This window comes from Dipteris shenzhenensis, chromosome 16 (assembly GCF_047967505.1).
Source record: "Dipteris shenzhenensis isolate YYH24624 ecotype China chromosome 16, Dip_SZ_1.0, whole genome shotgun sequence".
Classification (NCBI taxonomy): Eukaryota; Viridiplantae; Streptophyta; class Polypodiopsida; order Gleicheniales; family Dipteridaceae; genus Dipteris; species Dipteris shenzhenensis.
In genome coordinates, this window is record NC_141611.1 from 9,820,137 (window position 1) to 9,833,628 (window position 13,492).

Sequence of the window (13,492 nt, forward strand, 5' to 3'; positions counted from 1 at the left end):
ATTCTTCTCTAGATTCATGAACAGATGGATTAGTAGAGAGATTTTCTTGGAGATATTTGAAACAATGGCCATCAAAGTTATTTTTGACTTGAGCAATGTCACCACCATGGGAGTCCCATTGGAGACCACAAAGGATTATACTACACAACAATATATGGAAGACATTAAACTAGAAGGGAGAAAACACATGTTCAGGGCATTGAGATCAAAAGAGGTAAAGATTGATGCTAAGAGTGGCAAGAAGGCAGAAGGTCTTTCTGAACTTGACATGGCTGCAAGCAGGCTCGTTTTCAGGTATGCTACTTTCTCTTGTGCTTATGCTCACTTCTGATTTGTTTGTTGGGATGTTTATTTCATTGAACTTTTTGGTTGACATATTGATTTATAAACATGTGCTTTGTGAATGGACTCCATTTATTTTCTGCATGTTGGTTGAAAGGTATCTTGCACATTTGGTAAAAGAGAAGAAGATATCAAAAATTCCAAATTTATGCAAGAATTGGCTAGAAGTTGGACACAATGCATGTATTTATCCTCCTCCCATGCATAGTCTCTCTCAGTGGGAGCTAGAAAACTATCCTTACTAGATTGACTTCCCTAAAGGACAAGTACTAGTGAGGGAGAGGGATTTGTTCAAAACATATGGTTCAGGAAAAGCAAAAGAAGAAGTTGTGGATAAAGGAGAGGAAAGCTCTAGGAGGCTGAGAAAAGACAAAGAGAAACAAGAACCACCAAATGAGAAAGGTAAGGAGGAAAAACACACGTTAATTATTTTGGTCCATTGAAAGGATTTGGCAATGTCTGTTTTTGTGAATATTTTCAATCTGTTTAGATGCAGAACCACTTAGCCCCTCTAAACATGATAGAGTTGATACAAAGGTTACAGGTGAGAGATGGTTTTCTTATCTGTGTGGTTTTCTTGCTTGAAATAAAGGTCTAAATTTGACTGAAATAGTTTTTTGTCATAGGTGTAGTCTTCTGAAAAGGTGGTGCAAAAATATGTGTTTCAAAACCCACAATCTCCCGATGTTGCATTTGTCTGTGGTATCACACCCTTATACACATACATGGTCGGTGATTATATAACCATATGGGCGTGGACTTTACACAGGGAAACAAAATTGACAAATATGCTATCCTCCATGACTTTTTTGTGACATTGGTTAGTCCAGACAGGGACCACTTGAGGATGGGTAAGAAGGTAAAGTGGGCTGCAGATTTTATTTTGCTTGATTTTTTGACTAGATACCCACTGGAGGAGAGAGGTCCCACCCCAGTGTGGAATATTTTGTTAGAGGAGCATGTTCATCATGGGCTAGCAGTTGCAGCCACATCTTTGTCTGTTAGTTGTTGGGCATGCATATGTCCTATGCCAAATAAGATGTACTAGCTCTACTTGAATGGTATGTATTCTATTTTATTTAAATTAGCTCAATATTAACTTCTTTTACTGTAGGACTATGTGTCTTGGATGGAGAGATTTTCTTATGTTCAGGGATTAGAAGTTGTTAGATGTATCGTCATTCATGAAAAACTTTTGTATGGATATTGGAAAGAACGGGGCATATCTCATAAGGTAGCAATCATTCTTTTCAGACCTTTCAAAGTGTTATTTTCAAGTGTCTTGCTACATATTATACAAATGATATGTTCTAGACTTTAAATAAATGTTTTCATTGGAGTTAATGTTTGGTTGGTTTTGAATCATGCTATGTTTCACTGTTATCATGCTTCCAAGAGTACTCTGTTTCTCTATTCTTTAATTTTGTATTGTTATTTTGTAGCTACATGTATCGTTGTTGGCTCTACTCTATAGGTCCAAGAAGAATCCACCTATATTTTGGGATGAGAGTGCACCCTTGTTTCAGAGGCTTTAAATTGATCCTCTGGATGATATGTGGATGCACTATGTGTGAAGAGAGTGGGAGAGAAGTAAGGAGTCTCACTTGCAGCTTTCTCACACACACAATGGGGGAATACACACAAAGGTGGAGGCTGAAAATAGTTTTCCTCTTCTTAGTTGTGTAAGCCAAAAGAACTCTCTCTAAATACAAAAGGAATAGGTGAACCCTATATGTGGGTCTCAAACCAAACCTAGCTAACCTAGGTGGCATACTAACTGAGCCACTAACTAGAATACATAAAGATAGCTGTCATCCAGCTATTATTCATGGGCGGTGTACCAACCGCATTTGTAGCTAACAAGTCGGTAACATAAATGCACAATGTTCACCCTAGCATATCATGAGTGGAGCTCGATATCTCAACACTCCTCCTCGAGCTCAATCCCAATTCTTGCACACCAAGTAGGTCTCTGAACTTGCACAGCTTCTCTGTGCCCAATGCCTTCATGAATATGTCAGCTACCTGATTTTTTGTGCTAACATAAACTAGATCAATAAAGCCTACTAGAATCTTCTCCCACACATAGTGATAATGCACCTCAATGTGCTTTGTTCTAGCATGATAGACTGGGTTATTTGCCAAGTGTATACTGCTCATGTTGTCAATGAGTGACAACTGGCCCATCTGTAGACTGATGCATATCATAAAGTAGCTTACGCAACCAAGCTACCTCACATGTAGGCATTGCTGCACCCCTGTATTCAGCCTCTATGCTCCACAAGGCAACTGTAGGCTATTTCTTGCTGCTTCGAGTGACTGCACCACTCCCAAAAGAGAACACATATCCACTGGTAGATCGTCTATCATAAATACTACCAGCCCAATCAGCATCAGTGTATCCATGCAACTGTATCTGAATCCCAGTCTCATAAAATAGTCCATACTACAATGTGGACTTCACATACCTCAGTATGCATCTAGCCGCATTCAAATGCGGTTTCCTTGGAGCCTACATAAACTGACTTACCAACCCAACAGTATAGCTCAAATCTGGCCTGGTAATAGTCATATAAATCAACAAACTTCCTACTATGTGTTTGTACATAGTAGGGTCTTCCAGAAGCTCACCTGCATCTGCGCTCAACTTCACATTCTGCTCCAATGGAACTAAAATAGGCTTATAGCCTGTCAACCCATATTTGCACATCATGCCCAATCCATACTGCCTCTGCAAGAGCCATATCCCACTTGTGCATCTAATCACCTCAATGCCCAAGAAGTAACGCAGCTCTCCCAAATCCTTCATCTCAAACTTCTACTTTAATAGCATTTTCACACGAAGGATATCTTTATCACTATCACCTGTGATGATCAAATCATCAACATAAATGACAAGCAGCATAATGCCTTTCTCTATTTTTCTCACATAAAGTGAGAAATCTGCCTTGAAAATCTGAAAGCCAATAGTGACAAGATACTGTCCTATCTTGTCAGACCATGCTCTGGGTGCTTGCTTCAAGCCATACAAGGCTTTCTTCAACCTGCAAACAAACTCAGGATGAACGGCATGAACATAACCTGGTGGCTACTCCATATAGACCTCTTCCTACAAATCACCATATGCAAGAAGGCATTCTTTACATCCATCTGATGTAAAGACCATCCCTTTGATGTAGCCATTGAAATGACTACTCTTACAGTTGCCATCCTTGCAACCGGAGTGAATGTTTCTTCATAATCAATGCCATATGTCTGTGCATACCCCTTGACAACTAATATTGCCTTGTATCTGTTCACAGAACCATCTGTATTGTGCTTTACCTTATAAACCCACTTGCAACCAATTGTATTCTTGTCTTTAGGCAAAGGCACCAATTCCCATGTAGCATTTGCTTCCAAGGCATCCATTTCTTCATCCATGGCTTTCACCCATTTTTCTTTTTCCATGGCTTGCTCAAAAGAAGTGGGTTCTGGTTCATGTATCACTTTGACCATATAGGCATAGTGAATGGCTGTAAATCCATCATATTTTAGCCTATCCACAGGATCCACAGGATACTTAACTTTGGTAGACCTATGCAAAACAGGTTCACTACCAGGTGCTCTCAAAACATCCCTTGTCTTCCTTACTCCAGATGTAACAACAGAAGGAATACCCAACTCATCATCAAGGCTCTGTTCTGAGCCACTAGATTCACCATCCACATAAGAGTGACCTGCATTCACATCAACCATGGGTTGATCTACTTTCTCTTTTCCCTTTCGTGATACTTTCATACCACTATCTGCATTGCTTTGAGGAGATTCTCCTGATCTCAATCTGCCTATCCATGGCGAAGTATGTGAACCATTGCTAGAGGACACTACAGGTCCACTAATATTTTGTGATTGCTACTGTGAATTCTGTGCAACATTACCATTTTGTGCATCTACATCATCAATCACATTTACCGATTTATACGAGCTGCTCATCTCATCAAAAACAACATCTTTGCTCATTGTAACGTACGAGTAGAAGGGTTATAGCATCTATACCCTTTCTGCTACAGAGAATAACCAATAAAGATGCACTTCTTAGCTTTTGGATCCAACTTGGATCTGAACTCATATGGCGCATGAACATAGGCAAAGCAACCAAAAACTTTCAAATGAGAAAACCAGTATACCTCTCCTCTGGCATCATGCCATGTATTGTTGCAATGGGAGTCCTATTCATTATGTAGATTGTTGTAGCAACTGCTTCAGCCCAATAATAATCTGGCAGGTCTTTTTCGTTGAGCATGGCACGAGATACCTCTCCAATATGCCTGTTTTTCCTTTTTGCAAATCCATTTTGCTGTGGGATATGACTACGTGAATATTGCTGCTTTATGCCATGCTCCTGTAAGAACCTTGCAAACTCATTTGAGAGGTACTCTCCCCCTCCATCTGACCTTAGGCATTTTATTTGTAGGCCTATTTCTTTTTCAACCATAGCTTTAAAAGCTTTGAAATGCCCAAACACTTCACTTTTCTTTTTCATAAAATACACCCAAACTTTTTTGTTGTAGTCATCAATAAAAGTGAAAAAATAATGACAGCCTCCAATAGATGCAGCTTTAGTAGTCCACACATCAGAGTGGATTAATTCCAATGGCCTCGTACTCTCTTGAACATGTCTAGGAAATGGTTTCCTTGCATGTTTTCCAAATTGACAGGCTTCACATACCTTATGCATTTCTGCAACCCTGAATTTAGGCAATCCTGCAACAATATTTTGGGCCTACATTAATTTAAGTCGCTGTACATTAACATGACCAATGTGTTTATGCCAAATATCAATATCTATAACTACACTGGTCCCATGTGTAAACATTGTTGCACTCAATTCAGGCATGTCCGCATCCAATGTAAACATCCTGCCCTTCTTCTTCCCTTTTACTATCAAGCGACCTTTATTTTTCATATCCTCAACAAAGCATCCATGAGGATTAAATCTGACCTGCAAGCCCTGCTCAACCATTTGACCAACAGAAACTAGGTTCTTGGTGATATTCGGGACATGAAATACATCAGACATGTATTTCTTTTTCCCATCCTGCATAGACAAAGGAATTTTACCAATCTGCACAATAGGATGTGCAGTATCATCACCAGCCTCCACAAATCCTGGTCTTTCCATTTTCCTTGCATCCTGCATCCATTCTGCATGACCTGTCATGTGGTTTGATGCACCTGAGTCAACATACCACACATCATTGCTTTCTTCTACACTTGTCACAGAATTGGTCATGTGCTGCACCATAAACAAATGCTCATTCCTGTCATCACCCTGTCTACTAGAGGATGCGTAATTGCCTTGCTGCAATTTTCCAATCATGATGTCATTCTGCTTTTTATAGCAATCTTTAACCATATGACCCATTTTACCATAGTAGTAGCATTCAACATTGCTGTTTGCATTTTGGCCTCTCTGCCATCCACCATGACCTCTTTGGCTCCCCCTGCCTCTAAGGTTACCACGTCCTACTCCATAGGACTGGTTTTCTTGAATTTGCTGCATATTTTGATTTCTGCCACAGCCTCCAGATCGGCCTGCTCTACCTCTGCCTCTACCTCTTCCAGCATTTGAGTAGAAGACAGTTTCTTTTGAAGCTCCTCCTGAAGAAAATGAACCACCATTTCTCTGCTCTTCAGAAATTAGAAGAGCAACCAACTCCCCAAAATCAAGAAAATTCTCACGGACGGCAATAAATTCAAGTGCATCTGCAATCTTCTTCACCTTCATGTGGTAGTCATTGATGCTCATATTTTCTCTCTGCACATTATGCAACTCCTGCTTAAGCTGCATTTTCCTGGCTTGCGTATTTGTGTTATACATTTTTGTCAAAGTATCCCACGCCTCCTTCAGCGTGCTTGCATCCTGAATATGCACGATCATAGAATTTGAAATACTAATAGACAGCCAATACATAACTTTTTTGGCTCTCTCATGCCAATCTTTAAATGCTTGCAACTCCTATTGATTGGGAACATTAGGAATAACTGGGCAGCTCCAGTAATGAACTCCCAATGGCCTTTTGCCTTAAGGAAATTCGTCATTCTAAACTTCCATGCTTGAAAGTTGTTCTTGTCAAGCTTTTCAGTGACTATCTGTGAAAGAGCATCAGACGCCATTATAGAACACTGCAAAAAACACAACTTCTGCCTCACAAGTGCAAATCTGCAAAACTGACGAAAGTGGTATTTGACCACACAGTCACTTCCTAGTGACGATTTTGTATCAACAGGCAATAAGAATGATTCTATCACTCCCAATATCTCTGCGCACAGGCATATGATGCAATTTCTACGGCAACTTTTCACCGACATGCAGAACAGTGGTCGCATAGCAAAAACAAGGCACTTTTCTGAGTGCATGCGGAAAACTTCCGCCACCAAAACGGGCCTCGAAATGGCCTCGAATCATTAAAATAATGTCACCCAAGGCTTCACCCTTTCCTGTAGCATATACTGCCCTCTGGCCGCACCAAAAAGGGTGTCCCAATCTGAGACAACAGTGCACTCTTGCACTTTCCGGCTGTGCTACCTGTAGAGATTTGCTCCCAAACTCGAAAAAGGATAGCAACACTGATCCTCTTACCAAGACACCACGAACTTGGTTTGCTTTTTTGAGCTCCTTACCATGAACCGAGCTTTGATACCATGTGAAGAGAGTGGGAGAGAAGTAAGGAGTCTCACTTGCAGCTTTCTCACACACACAATGGGGGAATACACACAAAGGTGGAGGCTGAAAACAATTTTCCTCTTCTTAGTTGTGTAAGCCAAAAGAGCTCTCTCTAAGTACAAAAGGAATAGGTGAACCCTATATGTGGGTCTCAAACCAAACTCAGCTAACCTAGGTGGTATACTAACTGAGCCACTAACTAGAGTACATAAAGATAGCTATCATCCAGCTATTATTCATGGGTAGTGTACCAACCACATCTGCAGCTAACAAGTCGGTGACATAAATGCACAACAGTCACCCTGGCATATCATGAGTGGAGCTCGATATCTCAACACTATGTACTTGTGGCTGAGAGGACAACCTTGCTGATTTCCTCTCAGGTGGCATGAGGTGGGCTGGAGAGGAGTAGCTTTTTTATTGGATGCCTTTTATCTCTATTGTGTGTTCTAGGTGGACTTGTGTTGGATATGGGTTGTGGCATAGCTCCTGTATTGCGTGCATGTCAAGCTAGTGGTAGGCCTTGCTTCTCTTTTGATTCTGATAGTAGTACTGTGGCTAACATTGTTGAGCCACTTGTAGCAGACCATTCTGGGAAAAGGGTGAGGTTAAAGCATGCCAAAGACAGGTGGATAGAGTGGAACCTCTCCCAAATCCTTTTGATGAGTAGTATGTAGGTGACCTCATTTCTTTTTTGACAGACATTTGGATTCTTCATATGGTTTACTTTTATACTCTATTTATGTGCATGTGTAATCTAAATGAAAGATGACATTCATGGGTACCTTCTAATATTCAAACTCTAGTTTGCGATATGTTTCTTAGTTGTGGTAATCAAATGTATTTCATAAACATTGTGTATTTGTTGAGTTTTTCAATAAAAGTTCATCGTGTGAGCACCATGAATGACAGTTTACCCACTTTGACTTACTATGGTTTGAACCTATCATGAGCTCCAAGAAGAGGAATCATGGGCTTCTTAAAGCAAACTCTATAACTCCCTTTGCAACATGGGAATAAAAAAACCCTAGTCCCTACTCCAGAGCAAGGGCAAGAAAAGCAACCAAGCAGGTCCAAATTTTGGCACCCACTTGATTTGCAAACAATGGCCTTTGGGTTTATGAAATGCTCCAAGAGGCATTTGTGCAGTAAAGAAAATGTGGGCCAGCTTCGCCATGCTAGGTTCTAGGCTCTCAATGACTTGAGGGTGGGTTTAGATGGGCGCGTCTCGTAGGAATATCCATTGCCATGGCAGGTGGGTATTTGTTTTGGTAGAAGTTGGGCTTCGTTTGCCTCCAAGCACTAGCCCAATCATTCGTCCTCCGAAATGAGCTCCTGTGAGGCGGGAGGAGTCCCATGTGAACCCAGAATGATGAGAGGCACTTGTTTTTTTTTTGCCGAAAAAACAGTGCTAATTATATTACTTCGAGAACAAGATACAAAAGGTCAGCTTGTAGCTGACGGGCTGCGTTCACAAATCGGACACAGCCCTAAAAGGTAACACAATAAATCACTCTCTCACGTCGGGATAAGGCGAGTGTGAATGAACAGCCATCGGGGTGGTGAATAGCGCCACCGAAGGCCCTGCGAAGTCTGCTCGAAGAAGAGGCCCTGAGTGTTCCAAGCCCGGAGGAAGCGTCTCTGCTTCTCTTGACCGGACCGGGAATCTCCCTGAATCTGGTCCCACTGGCCTCTGAGGGTATGAATAATCTCGCACCAAATATCAGTCATGACCTGGGCAGTCGATAAGGAGGTGCCACTGAGGATCTGCGCGCAACGCGAGGTCCAAATGTGCCACCCTGCTATGCTGCTAATAATCTCCCAGACTGGCTGCCTCTCCTGAACTCCTGTATCCGCCTCTGCTAGGTGCTGCGGGATACCCTCGAGCGGCCCCCATGTACCCTGCGTGATAAGGAAAGTGGGGTCCTGTTGGCATGCCTCGAATAAGTGATGTAGACCAGGTGCGGTGCTGCACCAATAGAACGTGCCCCACGTGATCAAGCCTAGCTCTGGTGCTGCGTGAGTGAGAATCCCGAAAGTCCACCTCCACACTTCCTGGGTGCAAGTGCAGCTCCACAGGCAGTGTTTTGGTGACTCCTCAACCTCATGGCAGATCTGACAGCGTCCGTTCTGGCCTATCTGTCTCAACCAGCTCCCCACCGGAAGACCTTTGTGGGCGAGAAGCCACAGGAAGTAGGAGATCTTCCGCGGCCGCCAGCTCTCCCACAAGGCCTTCCAGAAGGCCTGCAAAAAGAATCTGGAAATACCCTATGCATACCAACTGGGCCGCTGGGTGGGGGGGCGGCTCTGCATCCTTCCAAGAACTCGCCTACCCAAAGTCGTGCTGTAGGCAAAGAAGGAGGTCGGCCCTTGTCCTGTCACAACCTCTGGCCAGCTCCACTCTCCTGGGTCCCAATCAAGCTCTGACAAGGCCCGCCCCTCCCAGAGCCAGAGTCGCCAAAGCTGCATCTGATCCTGCTCAATGCTAGGATCGGTATGCCAGACCTTCCCCAAAAGGCCTACGATCCGAACCCTCTGCCATGGGAGTAGGGGGTCGATGAGTGCATCCTCTCTCCTGAGTCGTCCATCCCCCATAACCGCGAAGAAAGAAATAGAGGAGTCGTCCATACGTCCTGCGACCACCAGTGGGATGCCACGGGGGGTGAACTATCCCAGCCAACGGTCGTCACCAGGCATGAGGATCTGAGGCTCAGGTGGAACCAACCAATCAGCTGGGATTGCGCCATCGATCTCCGTGCGTCTCGCCTGGGCTCCACATGCACCTCCAGCTGCGTCTGTGAGATCAGCCGTCTCCAAATGTCTGTACGTGTCCCTCCAAACTCGAAGGGACCGGGCTAGCCCCCTCATCCAACCATCCCACCTGATATGTGATCTCTCCCCCAACTGTGAAGGCCCTCGGCATCTCTGACCTGATCATTCCAGATAAGCAGCTGGCGATCAATCTCCTCCTGACAGCGGGGGGGGACTGAATGAGACTGAGGCGGAGCCGCCTCCAAACCATGAGGAGGCTACGAACGAGTGGGGAACGGGGCTGAGTAAGCGGGGCGGAAGTGAAGATCCACCTGAGGGACGGGAGCCACTCTCCACCTCGGCGCGGGACACAAGAACCGACCCCCTGCTGAAGTAGCATCTTCCACGTCTGCCCCCCCGGGGTCATATCGCGGATGACTAACTTGCCTAACAAGGCCTGACTCTGCAGCTCTGGATCGATGACTCCCAGGCCTCCCTCAGCCTGCGGAAGAATAACTGTCTGCCAAGCAACCCTGGCTCTGGTATCTCTGAGGCCAGCCTCCCCGGACCAAAGGAAGTTCCGAACCAGCCTCCTAAGCTGTGCCACACTGGATCTCGAGAAACACCAATTGGAAGCCACATACCAAGCCGTGGCAAGGAGGACTTGGTTGACTACCAAGGCACGACCTGCAAGGGAAAGCTTAGCAGTGCTCCAGAAAGCCAGCTTCCGTCGGATGGAATCTAGCACCGGGAGAAACTGCTGAGCTGGCGTGATGTCCAGGCCGACCTGAAAACCCAGGTATCTAGCTGTCTGTCCCCGCGGGATCCACCTGAAACCCAAAAACCTCCCCCACTGAGAATGCGCCTGGGGGTTTGTGAGAAAACCAACTGATTTGTTCCAGTTGATTTTCGCACCAGCAGCCGAGCAGAAGACCTCCAGTGCTATCCTCACCCTCTCCAGCATCAACTCATCGTCCTGGACATACAGGGCTGTGTCATCCGCGTACTCTGAGTCCAAGAGCTCCGTGTCCTCCCGGAGGGGAAGGCGAACACCCCTGATCCCTGTAGACCTCGCCCAGAGGTAGTAAGTCATAGCCTCGGTGAAGAAGAGAAACAGGTAAGGAGCAAGGGGGCAGCCCTGACGCACTGATCTCTCCAAGCTAAAACGCTCACCCATCCTGCCTCCAATGATGACTCTACTAGAAGCTGTCCTGTACAAATTTGAAATACCCTAAATCCAACCTGCTGGGAAACCTAGCCGCTCCAGAGTCCCCTCCAAAAAGGACCAGTCCACCCGATCGTAGGCCTTCTCAAAGTCGAGAAGTAGGATGGCAAGGTGTGATCCGCTGTGCTGAGCCCACTCCACCGCCTCTGAAAAGGTGAAGACATTATCCAGGATACTGCGATCCTGGACAAGCCTGTCTGAGTGTCATGAATGAGGTCTGGAAGTAGAGGCCGAACTCTGGCGCTGATCATCTTGGCTAGGATTTTGTAGGCAGTGGTAAGGAGAGTGATCGGGCGCCACTGACGGATCTCCTGTCTATCTCCTCCCTTCGGGATGAGGCAAATCAGTCCCGAGGAGAGGCTCTCTGGCATATAACCGCTGCTAAAAATCCTCTGAAGAGCTGCTAGGAGGGGCTGATGGATCTGGTCCCAGAAGGAGGTGAAGAATGCCCAGGATAGCCCATCCTCACCTGGGTACTTCTGTCTATCGATGGCCATCAAGGCCTCCAGCATCTCATCCGTGGTAAACGGTGCCAACAGCGTCGCCTGCATGCTAGGCTGGACCAAGGAAGGAGTGTGTCTCCACACCTCCTCACGGGCACGACGAGTACGAGGAGCAAGCGGCTCCTGCTGGAAAAGGGTCCTGTAGAAGTCGGTGGCCAATCCCAAGACCTCTCCCGGATCCGTAACGATGTGTCCCTCCGCTGTCCTGAGACTCCGAAGCTGATCACCTGCAGCTCTCTGGCCATGTGTCCTGAAGAACTCCCTGCACATCCGGTCACCCTTCCGAGCCCAGAAGGAGAGAGAGGGGTGATAGGAAAACTCTGAGCGACGCTGGAGTGTCTCCTCAAGAAGGGCTCTGGCTCGAAGGGCCTGGATCCGAAGCTCCTCCGAGCCCGGGGATGCCTGCTGGAGCCGCTGAATGGAGGCGAGGTCCCTCCGAAGAGCTCTCTCTCTACCCCACCACTCCTGTCGAACCTGTAGGGCTGCGAGCTGGCAGATCTGGCTAGATTCCTGCAAAGCCTGCGCCACCGAATCAACCAAATCCGCGCACTCGCCCCAGTCTCTATCCCAAAGACTGCAAATACTGCTGCGCACGTCCTCCCTCGAGAAAATGGAGTCGGGAATCCGGCATGAGCGGGGGGGAAGGGCCTGAGCTGCCGAATCTAATGATAAGAGCACAGGCGCATGGTCGGAGAGTGTCGTCCCTGGAACTATACCGGCCTAACCGCCTCTGCTGATGGCCCAATCACTAACATAAAATCTATCCAGCCTCTCCAGGAGTCTGCCTCCTTCCCTGCGGAAACCCCACGAGAAGTCCAAGCTCCCGTGCCAACGCCAGAAGGACGAGTCTCGCCAACAGTCCCTTCCTCCTGTCGCAAAGATAAAAGAGTTCCAAGTGGACTGCTCTGCCTGAGACATACCTGTAAACTCCAATCCTCTGCCCTGCTGGTCCTCCAAGGTCTCCAAATTGTTGAAGTCACCTCCAACAATCCAGGAATCCATGTCTGGGAGAATCCCTGTAAGTGTCCTCCAGAAGGTGGCTCTACAACGGAGATCTGTGGGAGCATAAATGTTGAGGATTCCAACTCTGGAGCCCTCCAATTCCAGGCCTACCCAAAGGGCACGACCTGGAATCAACGTGCCATGACCGAAAACTCCCTGGGCTAGCTGCTCTCCCACGGAAGTACAGACACCACCACTCCTCCCCAGTGCGCCGATCGAGGGCTCCCAATAAGTGTGAGAACGACCAGGGAGGACCTTCCCGCATCTACGGGAGTGAGCCGCCGAAAGCTTGTGTTCCTGGAGCAGAAGTACATCCAAACGTCCAAACACTGCTGGCTGAAGTTCCTGTCTCAAAATGAGCTTCCTAGGACCACGGGTGCCAGAAGAGTGAAACCCGTTCACATTCCAGGATACGAGGTGTAGGCTCATGGTGAGGACTGGGAGGCAGCGAACAACTGTCTGCTCGTGGTCTGCTCGCGGTCGAGGTCGAAGAAGAAGCTGACAATTCGGAGTGGAGGCGCTGGCGCTTATGGGAAGGTTTGGAGGGGGAGGCAGGGTCGTCCTGCCCGTCCTTCAACACCTTCAGCAAAGGCAAGAGGCCTTTGGTACCATGAACGAAAGCTTTCTCGAGCCAACTCGAGATCTCTGAGGTGGACATCCCGTAGAAGGCACGGAGTTTCTGAGGAGTCCAGGCTCTGACATCTTGGGGGAGGGGCCAAGACAGGGGGGCCTGAGGATCACAATCAGTCTGAATCGTTTGGCGGTGCAGCGCCACCGCAGGCGCACGTCACCCTCGGACCACTGAGTCTCGAGAAGCTGCCCACCAGACGGGCCTATCCAGGAGCAAATCTGAGCATGCGTCTGCTCCCTGAGAGCCTCCCAGACCGAGTCGTCTGTCCAGGTCTCGGTGCCGTCGTTGAGGAACGTGAAAGCAAAGCTAGGGCCATCCCTAGGGGCCAA